The 26,290-nt window shown below is 39.7% G+C and overlaps 1 long non-coding RNA gene across 1 annotated transcript in view; it reads left to right on the top strand.

Moving 5' to 3' along the window:
• The window catches only part of LOC142071535 (uncharacterized), a 206,923-nt gene that overhangs the window by 160,946 nt on the left and 19,687 nt on the right, over positions 1-26,290 (top strand). The window lies entirely within an intron of this gene.

Raw genomic sequence — 26,290 nt, 5'->3', positions numbered from 1 at the left:
GAGCTTGAACGTCAAAGTATTGACTGGGTCCTTTTTAGTAAGAGCTGATTATACAGTTGCTACTACCACTGAGTTCAGTGCCCCTACATCCCTCAGTAAGTGCTATTTGGTATAAATAACAGCTGAAGCATAGCATCCTAGATCTTTTGTTTGCTCTTTTATGAATCCAATTAGACTTTCCAGCTATTCTCAGTTAGCAGTATGTTTGCTCACTGGTTGAGTCAGATGCCTGCTTAAAGTCCATGATACAAACCTACTGATATTTCTTACTCCCAACATGTTGCGATTAGCAGTATTCTAGTGAGCAGTTAGAAAACTAAATCTTACTAGAAGTTTGAAATACCAGGGAGATTAGTGTTTCATTTTAATCTTTATAATATTCAGAACTCCTTCTCATTTGTATTTAGTAATATATGGTACAACTCTCATTAGTAATGCTGTTGTTGCTGCTTTACCTTAGGTTTTCTTGTTGCAGTTTTCATTCTCGGGGTATTTCAAAGTGTTTATCCTCACTTTTTTTGCTGCTTCAGGGAGAGTAGGGTGATCAAAAATTTGAAAAAGGTTTTTGTCATTTTAACAGGAAATTTTCAGCTAACACTCTAATTTTGTCAGCCCTCAGTATCAGAATTCTGAAATATTTCTAGGAGGATCAATATCCAAGTGGTACAGCTTGTGAAGCTACTGAACTGAGGTCATTTTTGCAAATTACATTTTTGTAGTTGTTGCCAGCAGAAGATGAAATGGAAAAAGTTAGCAATGCAAAGTGAAAAGGGTGGTTGGTTATTGTTGTTAGGACATTGGAGCCACATTTGGCGTGTAATTGTATTTTAGGAAATATGAAGCCCACAAGTTTACCATGCTGTACTACTACTTATATGTATAAGTTTGCTCATATGTGATTATTGTTTTTTCATGCAAAAATAATTCCAATTCAAATGCAGAGTTTTCTTTATACAACCATTTTAGACTTGCAAGGGAATTCAGAGGGGCAGATTAAAAAGCATATACCTATCCCTGTTGGACTGAGGAGAAAAGGGGATCTGAATGGATTTTACCATTTTTGACATTTTTTATAGTACTTGAGAAACCTTCTTTTTCCCATTATGATATATCTTTATACCTGGCCTATAAAAGAGATGAAATCTGCTGCTTTGGGATACTTTTAATTTCTTTAGTGTCAGGCTTCTCCAGGTGACAATTGTTCATCTAATTTATCTAGTGAATTTATATGTGGAAGAGACAAAACATCAAGAAAAAAGATGAAGGAAAAATAGACAGAAATCAGAGCTGCAAACAAGACTTTTAAAGTGTATAATTAGTTTATAAACTATATATAAACACATGCATCTATGGTACTTAATAGCATAGTATCAAGTAACTCTTTCAACAGTCTCTGGATGTGAAAGTTTTCATAGAATCATAGAATCATAGAATATCAAGGTTGGAAGGGACCTCAGGAGGTCATCTAGTCCAACACCCTGCTCAAAGCAGGACCAATCCTCAACTAAATCATCCCAGCCAGAGTTTTGTCAAGCCTGACCTTAAAGACTTCTAAGGAAGAAGATTCCACCACCTCCCTAGGTAACACATTCCAGTGCTTCATCACCCTCCTAGTGAAAAAGTTTTTCCTAATATCCAACCTAAACCTCCCCCACTGCAACTTGAGACCATTACTCTTTGTTCTGTTATCTGCTACCACTGAGAACAGTCTACATCCATCCTTTTTGGAACCCCCTTTCAGGTAGTTGAAAGCAGCTATCAAATCCCCCCTCATTCTTCTCTTCCACAGTTCCCTCAGCCTCTCCTCATAAGTCATGTGTTCCAGTCCCCTAATCATTTTTGTTGCCCTCTGCTAGATGCTTTCCAATTTTTCCACAACCTTCTTGTAGTGTGGGGCCTAAAACTGGACACAGTACTCCAGATGAGGCCTCACCAATGTCAAATAGAGGGGAATGATCAAGTCCCTCGATCTGCAGGCAATGCCCCTACTTATACAGCCCAAAATGCCATTGGCCTTCTTGGCAACAAGGGCACACTGTTGACTCATATCCAGCTTCTCGTCCATTGTAATCCCTAGGTCCTTTTCCGCAGAACTGCTGCCGAGCCATTTGGTCCCTAGTCTGTAGCGGTGCATGGGATTCTTCCATCCTAAGTACGGGACTCTGCACTTGTCCTTGTTGAACCTCATCAGATTACTTTTGGCCCAATCCTCTAATTTGTCTAGGTCCCTCTGTATCCTATCCCTACCCTCCATGGTATCTACCTCTCCTCCCAGTTTAGTGTCATCTGCAAACTTGCTGAGGGTGCAATCCATGCCATCCTCCAGATCATTAATGAAGATATTGAACAAAACTGGCCCGAGGACCGATCCTTGGGGCACTCCACTTGATACCGGCTGCCAACTAGACACTGTCCTAGTCCAGTATGTTATCTGATGTTCACCTTTTCTTGTAACACTTCAAAAACTGAATATGGACAATAATGAAGCTATGTTTGTCAGGCTTAATACATCAGTTTATGAAGAATTGGTTCTGCTTTGAACAAAGGAGCAAAGCTACAGTTATAGCTCCAATAGAGGAATATCTCCAAAAAGAGAGGACTGACCCAAAGTGGGCATGACTTCAGGAGAATACTGCTCATTCTTGAACAGGAACAGGTGGGCCATGCAGCAAGCAGAAGAAACAGCATAAGTGAAAGTTGCCCCAAGGCAGCTCTACATGAGCTGTAAATGTTACACTGCACTAGGCTGGCTTTCCTTGAAAGATACCCATGATTCACTGAGGACAGAAAGTCCCCATTGTCATTGGAATAAAAACTACTCAGTCCTTTTGAAAAATTAAACACAGCAATAGGTAAATAGGTATGTGCATTGGAACATCTGCAACCTCCAATTTGAGCAAATAATTAGACGCAAAAGCTGAATACACATATGGGTCACTTGAAGCTAAGCACATACACGATTCTCCTAGGCTGGAATTTAGCTGCAAATCTGGATTAACCCAATTATGAAATCCTTACAGCACAATATAAGGGAGTCACAAGGAAGTGTTGGATAAGATTAGGCAAGACCGTATTCCCTGAATCATTTAGCAATGAAGGCTCTGAATGTGTCTTCTCCAACAAACTTTGATCCTTCTTCATGGGAGTATGTGGGAAATGCAGCAAAATTACAAGTGGTATTTGAGCAGTATTATATTATAATACCCTTCAGGAAAACATCCCAGTCAGACAGCACTGCAGTTACCCATAAAGGAAGAGAAAATGTTAGCTAATTACATTTCATTTTCTTGCACACTACCCTTATCTAAATCCATAACCATGAAAAAAATATGCATGAAAGAATGTGCATGAAAGAATGTGGTGGAGTAAATATATATATATGGCACCACAAGGCGTGAATCAAACAGCCATAGCTCCTAAACTCATTGAGCCAGATCTTCAGGTGGTACATTGGCACCACTCTATTACCTTCAAGGGAGCTATGCTGATTGACAGCAGCTGAAGATCTGGCCCATTGTACTCTACTTGGAATAAAATAAAATCTACTAGCAACTATGGATCCCTTTCACTCTATAAAAGCAAATCTCATTTAAGCTAACAGTAGATACTTCTATTTTGGGGCAAGATAACCAAATCCCAACTTGCTACTTGTGCTGCAGTCCACCTGCCTGGGAGAGTTACTCTGTGAGGAACACTCCTTCTAAGCAGGATTTTCAATGGTAATTGGCTTTCTTATTTGTTTATTTGCTGCGTTTTAAAATCACTAAACATGAATTATTAAGAAATCCTCTTATTTCTCATTATTCATTTTAATATTGATTCACCTTTATAGAAAATGATACATACAGCCATTTGTATCTGGATTATGTTTTTTTTTCAGAGTACCCTTTACAACTCTTCAGGGAATGTTTCTATATCAGAAACACAAGATTAGTGAAGTATGGCTACCATTTGTATCATGAGACAGTGTTGTGAGAATTTGGGGCATCTTCTCATGGCGTGCTCATCTCTTGCTGTCCTCCTTCATTAGGGTCATAGTAGTCATGCCCTTAATGACTGGATGTTGAATTACTCATATAGACAAGATTTGATAATAGCAAACCCTAGAGTTGACATAATTGGTCCTCTTCAGTTCATATTCCATATCCAACTGTCCAAATCATTGATGAATCTGCCTATAGAATCATAGGGTCTAGGACTGGAAGTCACCCCAACAGGTCATCTAGTCCAGTCCCCTGCATTCAAGGCAGGACTCAGTAATAACTAGACCATTTCTGACAGGTGTTTGTCTCACTTGCTCTTAAAAACCTCCAGTGATGAAGATTCCAAAACCTCCTTACACAATTTGTTCCAGTGCTAAGCTACCCTGACAGGAATTTTTTCCTAACGTCCAACCTAAACTTCCCTTGCTGCAATTTAAGCACATTGCTTCTTGTCCTGTCCTCAGAGGTTAAAGAGAACAATTTTTCACCCTCCTTGTAACAACCTTTTATGTACTTAAAAAGTGTTAGCATGTCCCTCCTCAGTCTTCTCTTCTCCAGAGTAAACAAACCCAATTTTTTCAATCTTTCCTCATAGGTCATGTTTTCTAGACCTTTAATCATTTTTGTTACTCTTCTGGATTTTCTCCAATTTGTCCACATCTTTCCTGAAATGTGGCTCTCAGAACTGGACACAACACTCCAGCTGAGGCCTAATCGGCGTGGAGTAGAGTGGAAGAATTACTTCTCATCTCTTGCTTACAACAGTCCTGCTAATACATCCCAGAATGATGTTTGCTAGTTTTGCAACAGCGCTTCTGTAGTACTCCTTCCTAGGCAGTCATTTCTCATTTTGTAAGTGTGCAATTGGTTGTTCCTTCCTAAGTGGAGTACTTTGCATTTGTCCTTATTGAATTTCATCCTATTTACTTCAGACCATTTCTCAAGTTTGTCCAGATCATTTTGAATTTTAATCCTATCCTCCAAAGCAGTTAAAAGTGTCACAGTACACGATTACTGAAAAATTGTTTACTTTCTCATTTTTATCATATAATTATAAAATAAATAAAATGGAATATAAATATTGTGTTTACATTTCAATATATAGAGCAATATAAACAAGTCATTGTCTGTATGGAATTTTAGTTTGTACTGATTCACTAGTGCTTTTTATATAGCCTGTTGTAAAGCTAAGCAAATATCTAGCTGAGTTGATGACCTCTGAGTACCCCCAGGGGTACACATACCCTATCTAGGTTGTATTTCCCTAGTTTGTTAATAAGAAGGTCATGCGAGACAGTTATCAAAAGTCTTACTTACGTCAAGATATACCAGATCTACCTCTTTTCCCCATCCACAAGGCATGTTACCTTGTCAAAGAAAGCTATTAGATTGGTTTGACACTATTTGTTCTTGACATATCCATGTTGATTGTTACTTATCACCTTATCTTCTAGATGTTTGCAAATTGCTTGCTTGATTATTTGCTATTAATACATTGATTGTCTTTTGTTATCTATACACATTGTCCTTGATCACACTGCCATATCAAACTCTTGTGAGCTATTGTATATTGCTATAAATGCAGTAACCACTTTCCACTGAACTGACATACTAGAGATTCACACCCCCTTGAATTTCCTCCTCCTCTTTATAATTGTTATGGGATAAAACCCCTTGACTTCAAATGAACACTGAATGAGTGGTCTTGATCAATTAACCCTTCAGTTCGGGCTCCATTACACCTCTATCTGTTTTTCTTAAATCTCTGTCATGAATAATCAAACTACAACAGTTCCAGGCTATAATCTTTGATTGAAACAAGTCATGTACTAGAAAATGTATTAAGAAAAGAAAATAAATTTCCCATTTTTTAAATATGGATCTGACTTTTTGGTGTAAAATAACCACAAGCTCTGGCTGATGACCTGTGCTGTAAGCTTCCACATAAAATACTGATTGATTCATTTACATGTTTCAGGCACTGCACAGGTTGTGTATCAATAAACATTGTTAATACAGAATACACTTTGGCATTTTCTTGGGGAAACAAGATCTGTCTGTTTCTTTTCATATATTACTCATAAAAACAGATGAATGTTATACGTATGTAAATATGACTCACAAATGAGTTGTATGGTTGTTCAAAATGGGCTATGTTGCCAAAACTGAAATGAATGATTTCCCTTTAACCTACATCCTGAACATGGCGAGATTTGGCAAAGGTTGTAGCAAAAAGGTAAAGAGATTTTTCTTTGGAAAAAAAATCTCATCATATAGTAATCTTAATTGGCATGACAATACTGGAATAAATTCAATCCAGGAAAGACTCTGGAGTCTATTAAGCTCAACCTAGAAATGTTACCGGGTTGTGGGTTTTTTGTTTTGTTTTGTTTTAATGTAGGAAATTTTTTTTCTCTGGAATGTCTTCAGAATTTGTCTTTGGATACTCTTTGGAATTTGTTTTGCCAATCTTCTATTCAGTGTACAGCAGCATCAGACATTTTGAATAGCCAAAAAGCTTATTGTAAAGGAGAATACTTTTTATGCAGTACATACCTATTTGGACTCTATTATCTAAAAGGTGGGAGAGATTAAGCTGTTGTACTGTGTTAATCTGTTTCTTAAATTGTTGTTCACTGCTTTCTTCTTACTCATAGTTTGTAACTGGAATTAGTGTCATGACCCTTTTTAAAGTTCTCTTGTCCTGAAGAAGCATAGGAATTTATTTTACTATAAATGAATGTTTTTCCACTGTGCAGAGCGTGAAATTCCTATAGGAGAGGAGGAAATTGAAAGGACCAGGATTGTAAGCTCCTTGCCTGGACAAAATTTGATTCTGAAATACCTTGTGTGGTATAGGACAGATCTTTTCCCATTCAGCAAAAGTGTGAGTAAAGGCTACACATAGGTACAAGTAAAGTTGTGCCCTAGAGAGTAAGATCCTGTGGAAACAGGGAAGTTACTGCACAGCAAGGTAGAGTGTGAATACACAGTGCACTAGCTACTCTGCACTAACTTGCTGAGTGGATTCTCTTATGGTGCACCAAAAGTGCCTTGGGCAGTGTGGCTCAGTAAACTTGGCAGCTTTCCCTTGCTGTGTACAACTGTCCAGCCAACCATAATGGCTACATGCTCCAGACACACTCTTTTCCGACATAGACAGGAGATATTTGGATGTCCTGGCTGTGTGGGCAGAAGAGACCATGCAGGCACAGCTACAAAGCAGTCATTGAAGTGTTGACATCTTCAGACAGATTGCACAGGGGATGTAGCTGAAGGGGTATGGTGGGGATCAGCAGAAGTGCCATGGGAAAGCAAAGGAACTGCACCAGGCATGTCAGAAGACCACTGAGGCCAACAGTCAATCTGGTGCCGAGCCACAGACCTGTGACTTTTGCAACAAGCTGCATGCTTGGTAGAGACTTACCAGCAAACCACAGTGCTCATTAACAGTGAGGAGGAGGAGGAAGAGGACAAGGGTGGAGGACATGTGCCCAGGGGATCCAGCTGTGTCACAAGCCAGAACTTGTTTGAAACTCTACCACAATCTACCACAGTCCCAGCATTTGAGCATGGGCGAGTGCAATGCTGGGGAAGGAACCTCAGGTAAGTGTGTGAATGGATTTCCCATTACCATGTTTAAATGTACTGATGGTTCCTGACCCCAGTGTAACAGGACACAGCTATTGACTTTTTGTTCATTTCCTCATATTAGAAGACATAGCAATACAACAAAGAGAGGCAGAGCTATCTGTTTGTCATTCCCCTGTAGAGTTAGGTGGGGGGCTAAGGGGGAGGCATGTGGAGCAGTTTGTTTATGTGCCCAGGGATGTCCCTTGAATCCTCCTGAGAGATCTTGATGAAACTTTCATGGAGGTGCTCTGCAATCCTCTAGTGCAGGTTTTTAGGGAAGAACCCTTATTTCCCCCTCCACGTTAGGACACTTTCCCATGCTGCTCCATGACAATTTTGGCAGGCATTATTGCAGTAGACAGGGTAGCAGCATATGGGCCTGGGCAGCCTGGGGATGCCAGTAGCAGCTGTGCTCTCTGTGCCTTTGTTAACTTCAGGAGTGAAATATGATCTAAAATCACCACCACCACCACCTGTGACAAATAGTGTCAATATTCAGTGCCATTTCTCTGTACTAATCATTTCCGGTAACCAAACAATTCCCTCCGTGTTTCCCCCCTGAAGAGCCATGCTAACTTTGGCTGGATCTGGAGAGGGGCGCTATGCACAACCACTCTGAAGATGAAGTGTAATGGAGTGGCACTCACCTCTTGCGAGTGCCCCCTGGCCAAGTGCATGTGACTGCACTCTCTCTCTCTAATTGCTGTGGGTCACACACCATCTATATGTGAAGCAAACAAAGCCCTTCAGAGGTAACACAGTCCATCAAATCTTTGATCTTTTCTGGGGGTCTTTATTTCCAGCTCTGGGCCTGCTTAAGCACTATCCCTTTTATTGGACTCCAAACAAAACTTGTCCCCTTCTCAGGCTTTGTCCACTCTGCCTGTGGCCTGTGGCCGGTGGAGGGACTCAGGAACAGACATGACATGACAGTCATGTCAGAAGGAATGTATAATCACCTTCATCCTCTCCCAGAGCTGAAATCACCTGACACAGCCCTGAGTAGCTCTGGAAACATTCTGAAGTGCATGGGCCAGTTCTCCACAGAAACAACATACAAAGACTAAAGCTTTGTATTCAGAGTGCATGAGTTTAAAGGATCAAAGACCAATAACCTTCTCAGCCCCAGTGTGGCAGCCATGATGGGCCTAGTAAGAAAGGTGGAAGAACTCACTGGAGTATTTACTGGATTTTTTGAAAGGAGTTCCAGTACCAATAATCTTTAGAAATGGCAAAGAAGCATAAGTGTACATTCATCTCGACTAGACAGATCTTGGAAGACACTAGCTGCATATTTATGCACATTGGGAGGACATTGGAGTTAACATTATTAACTGGTTAGAGAGGATTATTTTTCCAGATGTATATAATCAATGGCTCCATGTCTAGTTGGCAGCCGATGTCAAGTGGAGTGCCCCAGGGGTCAATCCTGGGGCTGGTTTTGTTCAATATCTTCATAAATGATCTGGAGGATGGTGTGGATTGCACTCTCAGCAAATTTGCGGATGATACTAAACTGGGAGGAGTGGTAGATACGCTGGAGGGCAGGGATAGGATACAGAGGGACCTAGACAAATTGGAGGATTGGGCCAAAAGAAATCTGATGAGGTTCAATAAGGATAAGTGCAGGGTTCTGCACTTAGGACGGAAGAATCCAATGCACAGCTACAGACTAGGGACCGAATTGCTAGGCAGCAGTTCTGCGGAAAAGGACCTAGGGGTGACAGTGGACGAGAAACTGGATATGAGCCAGCAGTGTGCCCTTGTTGCCAAGAAGGCCAATGGCATTTTGGGATGTATAAGTAGGGGCATAGCGAGCAGATCGAGGGACATGATCGTCCCCCTCTATTCGACATTGGTGAGGCCTCATCTGGAGTACTGTGTCCAATTTTGGGCCCCACACTACAAGAAGGATGTGGATAAATTGGAAAGAGTCCAGCGAAGGGCAACAAAAATGATTAGGGGTCTGGAACACATGAGTTATGAGGAGAGACTGAGGGAACTGAGATTCTTTAGTCTGCAGAAGAGAAGAATGAGGGGGGATTTGATAGCTGCTTTCAACTACCTGAGAGGTAGTTCCTGAGAGGATGGTTCTAGACTATTCTCAGTGGTGGAAGAGGACAGGACAAGGAGTAATGGTCTCAAGTTGCAGTGGGGGAGGTTTAGGTTGGATATTAGGAAAAACTTTTTCACTAGGAGGGTGGTGAAACACTGGAATGCGTTGCCTAGGGAGATGGTGGAACCTCCTTCCTTAGACGTTTTTAAGGTCAGGCTTGACAAAGCCCTGGCTGGGATGATTTATTTGGGTATGGGTCCTGCTTTTGAGCAGGGGGTTGGACTAGATGACCTCCTGAGGTCCCTTCCAACCCTGATATTCTATGATTCTATGAAAGGGGGAGATGTAATAGAATGCTCAAACTGAATTATGTTCAGCTGCTACTTGGTATATGTAACATACCTTATCTAAGCTGGTAACGGAAATAGCCAGCAGTACATTGAAGTATCTCATAGAGCAGTGGTTCCCAAACTTGTTCCACCGCTTGTGAGGGAAAGCCCCTGGCGGACCGGGCTGGTTTGTTTAGTTGCCGCGTCTGCAGGTTCAGCTGATCGCGGCTCCCAGTGGGCGCTGTTCACTGCTCCAGGCCAATGGGAGCTGCTGGAAGCGGTGCGGGCTGAGGGACGTACTGGCCACCACTTCCATCAGCTCCCATTGGCCTGGAGCAGCGAACCACGGCCACTGGGAGCCGTGATCGGCCAAACCTGCAGACGCGGCAGGTAAACAAATCGGCCCGGCCCGCCAGGGGCTTTCCCTGCACAAGCGGAGGAACAAGTCTGGGAACCACTGTCATCTCTTGTATCTCTATCTAAATGGAACCTCTGTAGCCAGTCCAAATATACGCAGAAGTCTGACCCGTTAGTAGCAGCCCTACAGTCTACCATGCACAAGGAATATGTGACAGTATGTAATTATTATCCCCATTCCTCAGACAGAGAGGTTAAGTGATTTACCAGTGCATATCTGGGGATGGTGGTAGAGTGGATTACACATGTGGGATTGGATTTACAATGGGGCCTCCATTTGTACATACATTTTTGGTGCATTAACATCTGTACATTTTTGACTACCTTTATTCTCTTTCTTTGATTTGTGTATTGCCTTCTGTCAGATTTCCACTTTGTCTTACATTCAGTTTGCACGTCAGTTTAAACACTACTTTAGCAGTCAAATGATTTTTTTTCCATTTCTAAATTGGCTTGTTTTCATTTCAGCACTCCAGTACATTGACCGTCAACACCAGTCTGTTCTGCCGCTAAATTGAGTCACTTGTGATGTTATTTATGTTTGTTATAAACTGCTATTTACACAGCAAGCTATAAACTTGATTTACAATGATCATGTTAATTGACTACATTTGACTGTGCACCTCAGCTGCCAGTAATTTGACCATAAATTTTACAAAATTTTGTTTTGGTTTACAGTGTGGGAGGCCCCTTTGCATTTTCAGAGACTATATTATCAGTGATGTTCCCTTAATTGCCTGGCTGAAAAGAATGTTGTAGCCATCACTCTCCGCTATGGAGATAATGAATGGCAGTCTCCCATGTGCCAATTTATATCAGGCAGTAATGCAGGGGTTTTCTCATGTGACATTGTGACCCAGTTATCCTTCAGGGTAGCATACGAGGCCGCAGCCCTCTGCAACATCAGGCTCTGATAAATAAATGTAATAAATGTAATAAAATAAAGATTTGGCACACAAGCATTAAGTAAGTCCACAGAGTTGTGCATTATTCTGGAAGTTGCTGAACAGCAGAAGGTAAAGTAATCACTCAGTAAAGTCAAGCTGAATAAAATAAAAGGCTATCTCAAGTTACAATTGATTTCAATCTGCTGAAATATGCACTGTGCATTTTGATCAGCTCAGTAATGCTGTGTGGTCTACTGCTAGTAGGCTGGGACACAACATTTTTTGTACTTCTTTTGGCTGCCCATCAATTCATTAAAGCTTTTCTAATTTACATTTTATTTCCTTTGATACAATCAATGTACACAATACAGGGTGCTACCTTGCAGTTCTGTACTTTGATCTGATTTGGCATTTGTGATCAACACAGGCTAGCAGTGCTGCAGGTTAGAAAAAGTTAGCTATTGCCACCAATTACATTATTCAGTGACCTTCTTTCTCGCTGTACTTTAGAAACACAAGTGCATATTTCAAGATGTCTACACTATTTGTTTTACAGCACAATACTCTGTAAAAATGAGTGGGTAAACAACATTGTATTAATACCAAGATGAAGAGCCAGTGGCTACTCACCCACGATAACTTTGATTTTTAATCACTATTACTCTGAACATTAAAAATAATATTAATCAGGAACATAAATATTATTCGATAAATTTTAGGGAATAAAAGTAACTGGTTAGAGAATGTGAATAAGAGGAATCAGGAGACCTGCTTTCTTTTATATTGACTGTACCTCTCATTCAGTTTGTGACTTTGGACAAATCATCTCCCCTCTCTGCACCTCAGTTCCACCAACTGTAGAAAAGGAAAAGGAATACTTGTGACACCATAGAGACTAACCAATTTATTTGAGCATAAGCTTTCGTGAGCTACAGCTCACTTCATTGGATGTAATACGGAGTAATATGATTATCCGTTTTCCCCCCCAAACTTTGTGAGATCCCCAGGTTAAAAAGAAAAGGCTATTTATGTACAGTATTATTAAAACGTCTGCTAACTAATGGGGGATGGCAGGTGTAGATGATAATCATAGAGGAGGGAGAATACGGCTGAAAAACATCCTAAAGATGCATTCACCTTATTTGTATGCATGATGCATGAACACATGTATGTACCAATATGAGTGATGTTAGCAAAGTACATTTCCGTCCATCTTTAAAAGGGACTAAACAGGTGAATTATAATAAAGTGCCTATTTTTATATGAAGGCTGAAAAGACTTGAGAACCTGAGGGGAGTAACCATCAGTTGTGATGGACAGCAGCTGGGAAAACATGTTTCTGTAATGGGGGCTATTTATTCTATCTATTATAGCAGGCATTTAGTCAATGCTGCTCTAGCTATGGATGCAAAAGTTGTTGGGTTTTTTTGGTTTTGCTTTTTTTTTTTTTTACTGTCCCTTGTTTTCACCTATGTTATGAAAAATTCACACTTGGAGAATTAAGTCTTCTGTACTTGGTACCTGTATAAAGGTGAATGTCACTCTCTGTCCTGTACTATTTTGCTGCAACACCCTTCTGTTCCCCTCCCCCATGTCTTCACCTCAGCTTTAGTCCTTCTCTTCCTTCTTTTTCCCTGCTTTGCCTTCATCTGATCCCCTAATAACCAAACCACATCCCAAAAATCAAGAAAAGAAAAGAAAAAGTCGTGGACCTAACACACTATTTGCCAACACTGTTCACTGTTGTTCTATAGCCCTTTTGTCTGTCTTACCTGTTTAGATTTTTGAGGAAGGGACTCTTGATTGTGCTATGTTTGTAGAGTGGCTAGTACAACAGGGGCAGGTCTACACTACCACTTAAGTAGATCTAATTTACATCACGCAGGGGTGTGAGAAATACTCTCCCCTGAGCAACTCAAGTTACAGTGACCTAAACCCTGTCCACACCAGCACTATGTTGGTGAGAGACACTCTCCTGTCAACATAGCTTCCGCCTCTCACAGAGGTGGAGTAATTATGCCAATGGGAGAGCTCTCTCCTGTCAGCATAGAGCATCTTCACCAGACATGCTACAGCAGTGCAGCTATATCAGTGCAGGTGTGCCAATGTAGCACTTCTAGTGTAGACCAGCCCTAGGGCCCCATTTTTGGTTGGTCCTTAGGAACTACCATAATAAACATGATTAATAATAATTATGGAAAGCTTAATATAAATCATTTCAGCCATTTCTGAGTTAGGTGAAACAAATAAATATTAACAATTTTTAAAATGGATCTATGCTTTTTTAACAGCAAAGTGTACTGAAGTTTCAAACTTGATAGAGATCACTTTAACTGATGGATGAATTGCTGTTTATATTACAGTACTATATAATGGTCTCAGCTGAGATCAGGGGCCCATTGTGCTAAGAACTGTACACACACACACACACACACACACACAAGAGACAATCCCAGCCATGAAGAGCACACAAACTAAACAAGAAAAAAAAGGTAGGAGAAAAGGATTATCATCCCTATTTAACAGATAGGGAACTGATGTGCATGACTCAGGGGAAGTGGGCTTATTCATATAAGGATTCTTGCTGGGCCCAATTAGGATGGAGTAAAAGGATGGCTGGATTCACCTGTGTGCTGTTTTGTGCTTTGCCTGCAATTATAAAAGCCTAATTTTGGGAGCTCAGGAGGAGACAGAGTTGTTGGGTTTTATCAAGAGAGACGGTCCTTAAAAGTATTTCTTTTGTCTAGAAAGCTATTCCCCGGAGGCTGTTTTCCCTATGGAAGGAACTTATTTATTTTTGAAACCTCTTGTGTTTTAAATTTTTGTTATTTATGATTTTTTTGAAGATTAACTGCTGTACTTTTTTTATGTGTGAGACAAACATTTCAAAGCAGTATGGGTATAACCTTGAGACTATTTCACTTACCAAATGCCGCAGTACCTCTGGAGTACTGTAGAGTTCCCTGTTGGGTCTGGTCTCATTGAACATCATAAAAGTGGGAGCAAAGAACATGTTATTGATGTTGACAAATGGAGAGGTGCAGTAAGGAGAGAGAAAATAAATATGTGTCTTGGGAATTCAGGCTCTTACATCTGAGGGAGAATACTCAGAAACACAGATAGTCAATAGAAGTGAGAGACTAGCAAAGGATCAATTCCCACAGCAACCTTGGGATGACTGTGGACAACAAATGGCATATGAGCTTGTAACATGTATCACAGGGGGGAAAAGGCAATTGTGATTTTTGGCTGAGTGCACGAAGGAATCACATCTTGTACAAGGGAGTTAGTCTCTCTACAGCACTTGTGAGACTGCATCTGAAATAGAGTTCATTCCAAGCATCACAATACTTGAAATATATGGAAAAAAGGGAGGCAGTTCAAAGAAACAATAAAATGATTCAGGGCTCCAGGGACTGACTTCTAAGAAAAGATTTTGAAAGAGCCAAATAAAATGTGGTGTTTAGCTAAGCAACAGCTGAAGGAACTAGTTTGATATGAAGTTAGCACACATATTTTCAATGAAAATAGTGTTCTTCCACTGTAGGGGACGAGGGAAGAAAGGCCCCTTTTCCTCAGTCCCCATACACACCCACTTCCCTACCACAGTCTACTTATGTAGCACTGCAGAAGGGCAGTAGAGATACTTATAGTAGCTGCAGTGAAACTTGGCAACCATTCAGTCTATTCATCAATGTGCATGCATTTCCTCTTCCCTGGCAGGTGAAATAATACTAAATAATGCACAAAGACAGTTAATCTGTACCCATAGTATTTTAATAAATAAAAGGTAACAAATAAATTCATTCAGAACCAAGGCTTCTTGCCAGTGCTTGTTTCTGAGAGAAATACCAAAAGCTTGCAGAAGCATCTCTGAAAACTGTTTAGCTGCTTATTTCCATTTTAAATGTGTTCTTTTTAGTCAGACTGTTACTAGGTTTCATACAGTAATTACAATCATGGTATAATACAAGCCCTTTACAAGAAATAGAAAAGGAGGGACATCACTGACAAGGATAAGTAGTAATTAACTGTACTATTTTAATTTCATGTTTTCCATAATTCTTGCTATACCCCATTTTCTTTTATTTGATGGTACAAGCATTGTGAAGAAAATCTGTTACACAGAAAATGGGTCACCTTATGCTATGTGTCCCATGCTCCACATGCAGGAACAAATCACATGGAACTGGCAGCGCAGGACTAGATCATTCTTTTAAGAGACTAAGTCCATAATAAAAGTCATGCAGAGCTGTGTTGGGCCAGAGGGAGCACTGGGATGGGAGTTTACCTGCTTCAGGGATGCAGAATGTCCCCCAGCTCCCTCCATGTTAGTGCCTAGCCATATGCTTTTTAAGAGGATAGACAGAGACATAATTACAGGTTCTCACTGACCTCTTTTGAGGTTCCATGCACCACCCGTGGAACAGGGAGTCCCGGTGTTCAGTACCCCTGCCTCAGTCAGCATTAACTTGGGCAAGTTTGTCCCATGGGTTTGATGGGTAGGGGACTGTCAGAGAACATATTGAAGTGCAGTGTTTTTTCCTGACTTTCCTGTGGAGACTCAAGCTCCCAGAATACCCACAGAGAGGCTGCCATTGCATCAGTGAATGGGAGAACATAATTTAAAGCCAACACTTTCCCCTGCAATTCTCATATTAATCCCCATTTTCTCCAATTTAACTCATAACATCCAATGTGGAACTGCATCAAATGCCCTACTGAAATCCAGGTAGATTAGATCTACTGCTTTTCCTTTGTCTAAAAACAAATCCATTATCTCAAAGAAAGAGATCAGATTGGTCTGGCATGACCTACCTTTCATAAAACCATGTTGTATTTTATAACAATTACCGTTTTCCTCTATGTCCTTAACTACTTTCTTTTTTCAAAATTTGTCCCAAGACGTTGCAGACAACTGAAGTCAAACTAACTGGCCTGTAGTTTCCCAGAACTCTTCCCCACCCCCTTTCTTAAAAACAGGTAGTGTATTAGCAATGCTCCAATCATAGGGTAGGACAGCCCAAATTCACAGATTAATTACAAATCCTTGTTATTGGACTTGCAATGTCAAGTGCCAGTTCCTTTAATATTCTTGGATGGAGATTATCTGAGGCCACCGATTTGTACCCATCCATATTGGATGTTGTAATGTCTACTTCCATATCCTTGTTTCCATTAGACAATCTGCCACTACTCCTAAGATCCTACTTACCTTTATTAAAAAAACAGAGGCAAAATATTCATTTAGGTACTGGACCAGGCCTAGATTATCTTTAATCTCCACCCCATCCTCAGTATTTAACAGTCCTACTTCTACCTTGTTTTCGTTTTATTTATATGGCTAAAGAATCTTTTATTATTGGTTTTAATTTCCTTTGCAAGGTCCAACTCTGCTTGGCTTCTGGCAGTTCTCACTTTTTCCCTACATTTTCTGACCTCCAAGAGGTAGCTTTCCTTGCTGATCCCTCCCAGTTTTTAATCCTTGTAGGTTTTATGCATTGTCTTAATAACATGTTTGAATTGCTTGTTCACCTCCCAGCCGTCTTCCCAGAATTCCTAGTTTTAAAGTTCTTTTAAGCAATCATGCCATCCTCCATCCCAGAAGTCTATTTCTCTTCCTACTCACATGGAGTCCATCCCAACAGAACAGTCCTCTGTCTGTGAATGTCTCCAAGTTGTCAAACACCACAAAGCCCTCCTTATAGCACCAAGAACTGCCTTGGAGCCAGGAACCCCAGGGTTTCCAGGCTTCTTGCCACTTAGTACTTCACAATATCTTCTTAATGACTTCCAGTTCCATAAGGGATCTCTTATTTTGTTATGGCTATCATAATACTTTAGAAAGGAGATCTAGTTGAGAGGGAGCTTTACAAGTATCCTTGTCTTCTTAGGGACTGTGAATACATTAGTAATATTTTGTTACTGCCCCAGTATTGGAGCTCATTGAAATATTACATAAGAACATAAGAACGGCCATACTGGGTCAGACCAAAGGTCCATCAAGCCCAGTATTCTGTCCTCTGACAGTGGCCAATGGCAGGTGCCCCAAGGGGAATGAACAGACAAGATAACATCATGTGATCCATGCCCTGTCACCCAATCCCAGCTTCTGGCAAACAGAGGCTAGGGACACCATTCCTGCCCATCCTGGCTAATAGCCATTGATGGACCTATCTTCCATGAATGTATCTAGCTCCCTTTTGAACCCCGTTATAGTATTGGCCTTCACAACACCCTCTGGCAAGGAGTTTCAGAGGCTGACAGTACGTGGAGTGAAAAAATACTTTCTTGTGTTTGTTTTAAACCTGCTACCTATTAATTTCATTTGGTGGCCTGTTGTTCTTGTATTATGAGAAAGAGTAAATAACACTTCCTTCTTTACTTTCTCTATACTACTCATGATTTTATAGACCTCTATCATATCCCCCCTTAGTTGCCTTTTTTTCAAGCTGAAAAGTCCCAGTCTTATTAATCTCTCCTCCTAGTTACAAATATTCATTTCATTACAAATTTAGAAGATTTTTCATTGGGATCCACTAATAAATGATTTACTAATCTATTTTTGGTGTATTCAGTATTTGTAAGCTGTCACTGAATAGTTTGGCCAAATAATTGTAAAGCTATGGGTTGTACGAGAACAAATTTGCTTTCGCTATTCATTGTGTGTGGTTAGCCACTTAAATCACAGGGTATTGCCTCTTCTTTGAATGGCAAACATTTTAAAGCTGAGAATAACAAATATCAAATAATGAATTTAATATTTCCAGAGTGAATTATTTTGAGGAATAATCATGTATGTAAGCACTTTAGAAGTTTTCAGTTTTCTCAAACATTTTCACCAGCTGTTGTCTCAATATTAATACTGAAAAATATGACCCAACAAATCATGTCAAACTGAATCTAGTACATTTATACTCAGTTTGGCTGTATAAAAGTTACTATATAATGCATCCGATGAAGTGAGCTGTAGCTCACGGAAGCTTATGCTCAAATAAATTGGTTAGTCTCTAAGGTGCCACAAGTCTTCCTTTTCTTTTTGCAAACACAGACTAACACAGCTGCTACTCTGAAACCTGACTATATAACTGATTATCTATTCAATCAGCTCTACACAATATTAAGAATTTCTCTACAAACATATATGCAGATCTAGGATTTAGTACCTTTTTTTTTTAATTTATGATTTTTTTAAAATAGCATGAGCACTAATATGCCTGAACGGCTGTAGCTTTACTTCAGGATACAAGGTGGTGCTGTTTCTTTTTATAACAGAAAATAAATGCTGATACCAAGGCTAGCAAAAAGCAGTAATAAGGATACAATATTTCATGGAGTGCAATGTTAGTAAGAAGCCAAATTCTGTACCAATATATGTCTGTTCCTGTGCTGTTTAATTGTTACGCAAATAGGATATATGTATACAATTTGAACATGCAGCATTAAAGCAACCATGTATATAATGCTGGGTTGTAGTATTTTGCTATAGGGCCTGTCTCATAAGATTTTTTTAAGAAGGCAGAAAATACAATCACCTGCATTAATTGGAGAACAAAATGTACTGGTATGTCTGGAAGAAGGATTTTTTCATAACTGTACATGAGTTAAAAATATCTCAGCATTTCACTGTATTTACACTCAAGTGCTTTTTTGTTTAATAAATGTCAATTAAAATTCACACTTTAAGATCTGTGATATTTAGATTCCATGACCTACCTATGTATAATGTTTCCTTCACATCCATTGCAAAATATTGATACATTTTAAATAATAAACATTTCTTAAGTGCATGCGTGCACACACTGTTGCAAGGCGTACCATGAATGAGGACTCCAGTGGTCTCTATTGACTCTGCCATTCTCTCACTCTGTGACTGCAGATGTGATTCTACAAGGGTGCACTTAGCATCCCACCCTCCAAGGTGCACTTCCTTCAAGGTGCTGAATGCTCTCAACTGTGATGGGAGTTGCACTTCTCTGTGCATAACAGGAGACACTCAGCACTTTGCAGAGTCAGGCCATTAGTGAAGAACACACAGCAATATGGCCCCTAGATTTTTGAATTTCTTTATTTTGTAAAAGGCTACAAGAAAAAGTAACACACACACTTACATCTTTTTAGGATCGGGGCCTTAATTTTCACAATAATTTCAAAGTGAATCGCTCATACTATTGACAATAATCAGACAAACATGTATTCTCAGACACCTCTGCAAGTAGGCCAAGTTATCAGATTGAGTTTCCTCTTCAGTATCCATTGGGATTAAAGGAGCACATCGTGAACAGTATGTTAGTTTTGTAACAGGATCAATAGATTATGTTATATTGTTATATTGCATGTTGAGAGGCAGCTCAGGTGAGGCTTTACTGACCATCCAAACTTTGGCCAAATTATTTTTTGGTTTATTATTGTGATGTATTATTTGTATTAGTGTTGTTCCTAGGAGACCTAGTTGTGGACCAGGACACCATTGTGCGAGGAGCTGTACAAACACAGCACAAGTACTTCTTGTTTTTGAGTATTAGGTGTTTTTTTTAATCCTTTTGACTAATCAAAATGTAGCTCTTTAAAAATATTGAAACACAGGGTTAATTTAAAAAAAATCTGATTTAGTTTAAGGAAAGCATAATGATAGTATTCTGTACTTTAGTGCATTACTGAAAAATAATAAATGTAAAATAGTGCCATAAATAAGCAGTACACTTTTTTCAAAGATTGAAGTAAATATCTCAAAACTGGATCCCTGAAGTTAGCCACTTAAATACTTATTAGTCATCTAAAATAAGTAGCCTGATTTCTCAGAGATGCTGAACCAGATTTCTTCAGATATAATAGGTTTGGGTGGGATTCACGAGGGCAGTGATACTCAGACTAAGGCTCGTGAGCTGTAAGTGGCTCTTTAAAGTGTCTTCTGCAGCTCTTTGCAGCACATGCTAGTAAAACCCTGTGTGATTTAATTATTAACAAATCTGAGTTATTAAACAATCAGAATGCGTTTACTGTGTTATTAACCAATTGTAGTTGATAAAATAATACTTGATCAGTAATTCTGCTGTGAGAATAATATATAAACTAAATATTTCTCCTGTCATGCTGTTTAAATATGAATATATAGCACTATAATAAGTGAAACAATAAATTCACACTAATTAGGCTCTTTTGGGTAATACTGATCGTTAATTTGGCTCCTGAACCACTGAGGTCTGCATATCACTTCACAAGGGTATTTAGGTGCATAACTGCCACTTTAGCCACCTATGTCCAAAATTTAGGTCCCCAAAATACCTACTTACTCATCTGCTGCCTATACCTCTAAATTCCCTAAGTGCCTATGTTTCCATGGGTTAAGTTCCCAAGACACCTACATTTCTGCCTGTGGAGATGTGCACACTGACATCATTAGTGGCTTATGGCTAGATTCACAAAAGAAACTTAGTCCATGCTGCAGGGAGGCATTCATTATGCTTGGGATTCTAAGCAACAAACCCTCTCTTGGAGTTAGGTGCTTATGCCATTTGTGCAAGAACCTGGGGGAGAGGGAGCAGCTCCCTCTTCCTGATAATTTTTAGCCCAGTGTTTAGATGGGAGACCCCTTGGTCAAATCCCCCCTCCACCTGCACGGGGAAAAAATGGGTTTGAATAGGAATATGTTACCTCTCAGTTGAGTGCCCTAACTATGGGGCTATAGGATATTCTGATGTGAGGCTCCCTCAATTTCTCCTATTGAAGCTGTGCCCCTGAATAAATAATGAAAGTCATTGGGCCAGAGAGAGATCAAGCAACCATGAGAATGACTCTGTAGCCCGATGAGTAGAGAGAGTACTCCCCGAAAGGTGGGGAGACCCACAATGCAGTCCCTCTGCCCCAATGACTTTTTTAAAAAAATACTTAATCTACAGTGGAACAGCTTCAACAGGAGAGATGGAAGGAGCCTTACATCAGAGTATCCCATAGCCCACTGGTTAGAGTACTCACCTGAGAACTGGTTGAGCCATGTTCAAATCCCTTCTCCCCCTTAGGTAGAGGGGAAACTTAGACTGGTGGGTTCCCAAATCCCATGGGAGTACTCTAACCATTGGTGGTCTTCTTCCCACCCACTTTGTGTAAGCTTGCCTGATCTAGTAGGTGAGCTCTGAGTGTACTTACCAGCACAGACCCCACAGGTGAGTTGGGTGGGGGAAAGCCTATCTTTTCCTGGTTTGTGCATTGCTTAGGTGTCTGGACACCTGAACTGCGGTGCACATGCCTAGCAGTATGCCTGGAAGCATGTAAGGAACTTTTACTGCAAAAATTTGGGTGCTGAGTGATTTTAAGCACCTACAGGATTCAGCAGCAGCTGAATGGAGGTTTTGTGAATCCCACAAAGCCCTGTTTCTGGGATTTAGGCACCAAAAGTGGCAGTTAGAGGCCTAAGTCCTTTTGTGACTCTAGTTCTTGATACCTAACTCACATCTAAGCCACAACAGGATTCATAGACTAGGCATTGCCTCACCTTGCTCACCTGCAGGGCCCAGTTCAGTGGATGTGCTCAGAGGCCCCCTTAGAGCATGTCTAGTGGATTGCGCTCCACACAAAACACAAAAGGAGGAGGAGATGCAGGTTCAAATCCCTGTGAAGTCGGAAGTGGAGCAAGGACTTAAATCCAAGTCTCCTAGCTGAGAGCACTAACCACCGTGGTATGTATTATACTAGAGTATGTCTCTAAATCTCTCCTGTTGAAGCTGTTCCACTTCATATAAAATGTGTAAATAGTACTCTCTAGCACAATGAATATCTAAGTATTTTATATAAATAGGAGAGAGAGACTGGGATGGATCCCTCTCAGTCCTTTATCCTAGTGGTCACCTGGGATGTGGAAGACTTAGTTTTAAGTCCCTTCTCCAAATCAAACAGAATAAGGATTTGAATATGGGTTTTCTCCATCCTAGGAAAGTGCTATAACAGTTGGGGTATTGTGAGGGTGGGGGACACAGCCAGTGCAGTCTCCTTATTTTTTCTTGAAAAAGGGATGACCTGGCTTAGGTGCTTAACTCTAAAAGAGGGTTCACAGTGGTGAATCCTGAGTTGAGGAAGGCATCTCCCTCTGGCCCAATATTAAAAGCCTATCTCCCTGTGAAGGGCATGGCTTAAACCACACCACTTTCCTAAGAATTTCCTACTGGCTAGCTGAGACAACTCCCTGCTCAACTTGCTGAGTTCTGTAAATCCCTTTTTTTAGGCACTTAAACTCTCCCCATGCATTGTCTAGGGAGCCTGGGTGCCTAACTTGGAGTTGCGGGGGCATAAAGGTTAGGCACTGCAATGCTCAGCCTAAGTCCCCCTTGTGAATCCAACCCTTAAATTTTTATTGTGCAGCTTAAGTCTATAATTGGTTTGGAGTTTTTAAAAATAAGAATGTTGAGTTTTCTTAGGACAACAAAAGCATCTGAAACATTACTCAAAGGAAACCATTTCTTCACCCTGAGATGACTCACAAATGACCACACTGAGTTCAAGAACAGTTTCCAAATTTATTTCTGGCTGAGAAGTAACAGAAATTTTAAGATCAAAGGGTACATTTGCACAAATAATTATAACAGGATGACAATCAGAGCTTATCATGAAAGCACTTTCTCATCAATGGTCACTTTATAATAGCATTACTGTGATTCTCTAATACACTACCTAACCTTATATTTAGCATGACTACTTGTAATGCATTCAGTAGGTTCTGTTTACCTTCATTCTTATAGACTATCATGAGCTGTATATAAATCCACCTTTGTACTTAATTCTTTTGTAAACTAACCTCGGTGTTAAAGAATTAGCTGTATATTGCAAATTTATCTTAAAACCACAGAAAGGTCCCAAACCTGGCTAAATAGATAACAAAATTGCTTCCACAATAATCAGTTAAGAGGAAAAAAATGTGTACCACATGCCAGATCTGTAACTACAGTAAGCTGTTTAATTAGTGACTATTTAAATCATTAATCCTCATAAACCACAGGTTTTGTTGGGTTTCTAAATCCGAGTCAGGGGATTCTAATACTACACAATTATGATGAGGAACGCAGCTGCCTACCACAGCTTTACTAAAAATACATTTTAGTTAAACCTTGTGATCTAACAGACCTCCTACTACCTTTGACTGCATCAATGATATTTTCCAACTCTAATAGTTGTTTATCTAATTATTATCTTGTTGAACTAATTTAGATATTGACTTTACCCAGGAAAGAATCAATTGGGACAGTAGCATTATTAGCTAGTACTGTGTAGAAGGTTTCAACATAATAACCAAGGTGTATCCAGACAGAGGGTTATTTTTAAAGAGAGACTATAAATATTTTTTGGCTGGTCTGTATGGCAGAGATAGTTCCAGTCTGTTTTTTGATGTTGCTTGATATAGACTAACCTCTTGATTTAGGTCTAGATTAATAAATGGTTTAAATCCCCCAAAGTCCTGAGCTGACAGGGAAGTTATATCACCTAGAAGTTGCTTGTCTTTATCCAGTCGAGCCCATTTTCCTAATGTGCCTTTATTTATGTCTTTTTGTGTAGGTTATCTAAATGGAAATATCTGTCAAGTGCAGTAACTTGTATGTGAGGATATGTCTACACAGCAAAGAAAAACCCACGGCTTGCATATGCCAGCTGATTTAGGCTTGTGGAGCTTGGGCTGGGCGGCTGATTCATTGCTGTGTAGACTGGAACTGTTCCAGAGCCCGGGCTCCAGCTTAAGCCTGGAAGCCTACACAACAGTGAAACAGCTCGCAGCCTGAATTGGCTAGTACAGGCCAGCCACGGGTTTCTTTGCTGTGTAGACATACTTTTGGACTCTCTTTTATATTAGTCAATAATGAAAATGGCTTATTTAATAAGAGGTCAACATATCCAAACATATGAGAGTCGGGGTTTCAATGCTAAAGTTAATAAATCCAAATCCCTACTTCTATCTGAAGGATTTAAAGTCAGATTCATTAAATACTGGTTAGATTCATTAAGGACTAGTTAAATTGCTATCAAGGCAAGGGGTTGGAAGTCTAGTAAAAAGGAAGCAGTTATGCTCAAATGAGAAACAAGTACAGTAGTACTATAAAACCTTAGATATAAAATGTAGTAAGTGCAGCAAAATGTAGAAATGGGGATGTGGGGGAAAAAATCTTACAAGTATGGATGAAGTTGTCTCCAGATGACAAAGATGCCTAGATAAAACATAAATCTGACAGTGCCTTCGTCCTAGGGGAAGGGATTGAAGTAATGGAAAAGGTTTTGTCTTTATCAGGACCCAAACACAATTCAAATGTCTACTGAGTGTTATACACATTCTAAAGCAAGGAGAGAAAGTGGGAATGGTAGTTTTGAAAAATCCAGAGGTCAGGATGTGGGCCACAAACACATATTTTAAGTAAACATTTTTAAAAAATAGATATCAGAGTGTGAATTCTTGTATTATCAGGTTAGGTGTGATGCACTGCACCCCATTCCCCCCTGTATGAATTAATGTCTGATAGGCACATGGGAAAATGACCCTGATGGACTATGCACAACAATGCTTAATGCATCATGTTATCCAATTATACTTATCACCTAATGGAAGGTCACCAGGAAGCAGGTCGCTGAAGGAATCTGATTGACCATGGAGTTCATAATTTCTCCTTTAATTGATTTTTTTCAGTTGCATTGTTACATTATGCACCATATATACTTTACCTTGTATCCTCAAGGTACAGATATTTCCTTCATCACCACCATTACTGAACTTACTATTAGTATCTCAGGGCCTGATCCAAATCCAACTGAAGTTAATGGGAGTCTTTCCATGGATTTCAATGGACATTGGATCATGTCCATAGATTTCAGTTTATCTGTTTTGCAATTTATTATTATACTCATTACAACACATTGAGCATTTATAGCACTTTTCATCCACAAAATGTAGCCTATTTTACAGATGGAAAAGCTAGTGAAGTTAAGATTAATATAATATAAGTGGCCCACCTTTTAAATAATGAGGGTTAGAAATCATTAATAATTCAATTCATAAGAATGACATTGAAGTCAATGGGGCTATTCATGCTGTTACAATGAGCAGGGTTTGGCCTTATATCTTTATGGTGCACTAAATCATGTAAGGTCAGTAGATTATTTTTTTTTAGTGCAAACAGGAAGATAGATATTTACTAAATATTCATAGCTACAAAACATCCCCCGTTTCCAAAAATCTAAGTATTACAATTTTAGATTTACTGCTACTTTCATTAGAACAGCAATTAAAACAGCAATTCATACTTGATTGACTGAAATCCATATTTATATGCTATTTTTCTGTAGTTTAATAACTGTCACATTGTAATTGATTTTCACCCTTTATAGCTTGTTTAGGGTCCATATTAATGGTAAATCCACACATTAACCAATGTGATCTGCCCATACGTGTTCAATGGATTGTAATATAGTACATTTTTAAAGTCTGAGATAAGTAAAATGAATGTTTGAAAAATGATCTTATAGCTAAGAACTTATAGGGCCCTCATCACTGTAATATCCAAACACCATACAATCGTGGATGGATTTGGTCCTCACAACACCTCTGTGAGGCAAGAAAGCTTTATCCCCATTTTACAGAAGGGGAACTGAGAACAGCATAGAAAAAATAACTGAGTCAAGGTCACACAATGAGTCTGCAACAGAGCCAGGGACTGAACCCACATTTCATAAGCCCCAGGCTAGTGTCTTAACCACTAGAGACCATCTTTTGTCCTTATAAAGTGTGACAGGTGGGTTACATATTACAGATAACACTTTGCACAAAGCAGTGATTATCCATGAACATTTAATTGTACTGTGAAGTTAGTGTATCACAGTGGGCTCCACAAAGAGATTTGGCACTTAAACCTTAGGCTTAAGTACAATTGCTCATGTTTAGATGCCTAACTCCCAGTTTTGGCTCCTCTGGCAGCCACAGAACTCTTGCAGAACCCTGTAGGCACCTCAATTCAA

The sequence above is a fragment of the Caretta caretta genome, chromosome 3 (genome assembly GCF_965140235.1).
Source record: "Caretta caretta isolate rCarCar2 chromosome 3, rCarCar1.hap1, whole genome shotgun sequence".
Taxonomy (NCBI): Eukaryota; Metazoa; Chordata; order Testudines; family Cheloniidae; genus Caretta; species Caretta caretta.
This window is presented reverse-complemented; position numbering and strand designations above follow the sequence as displayed.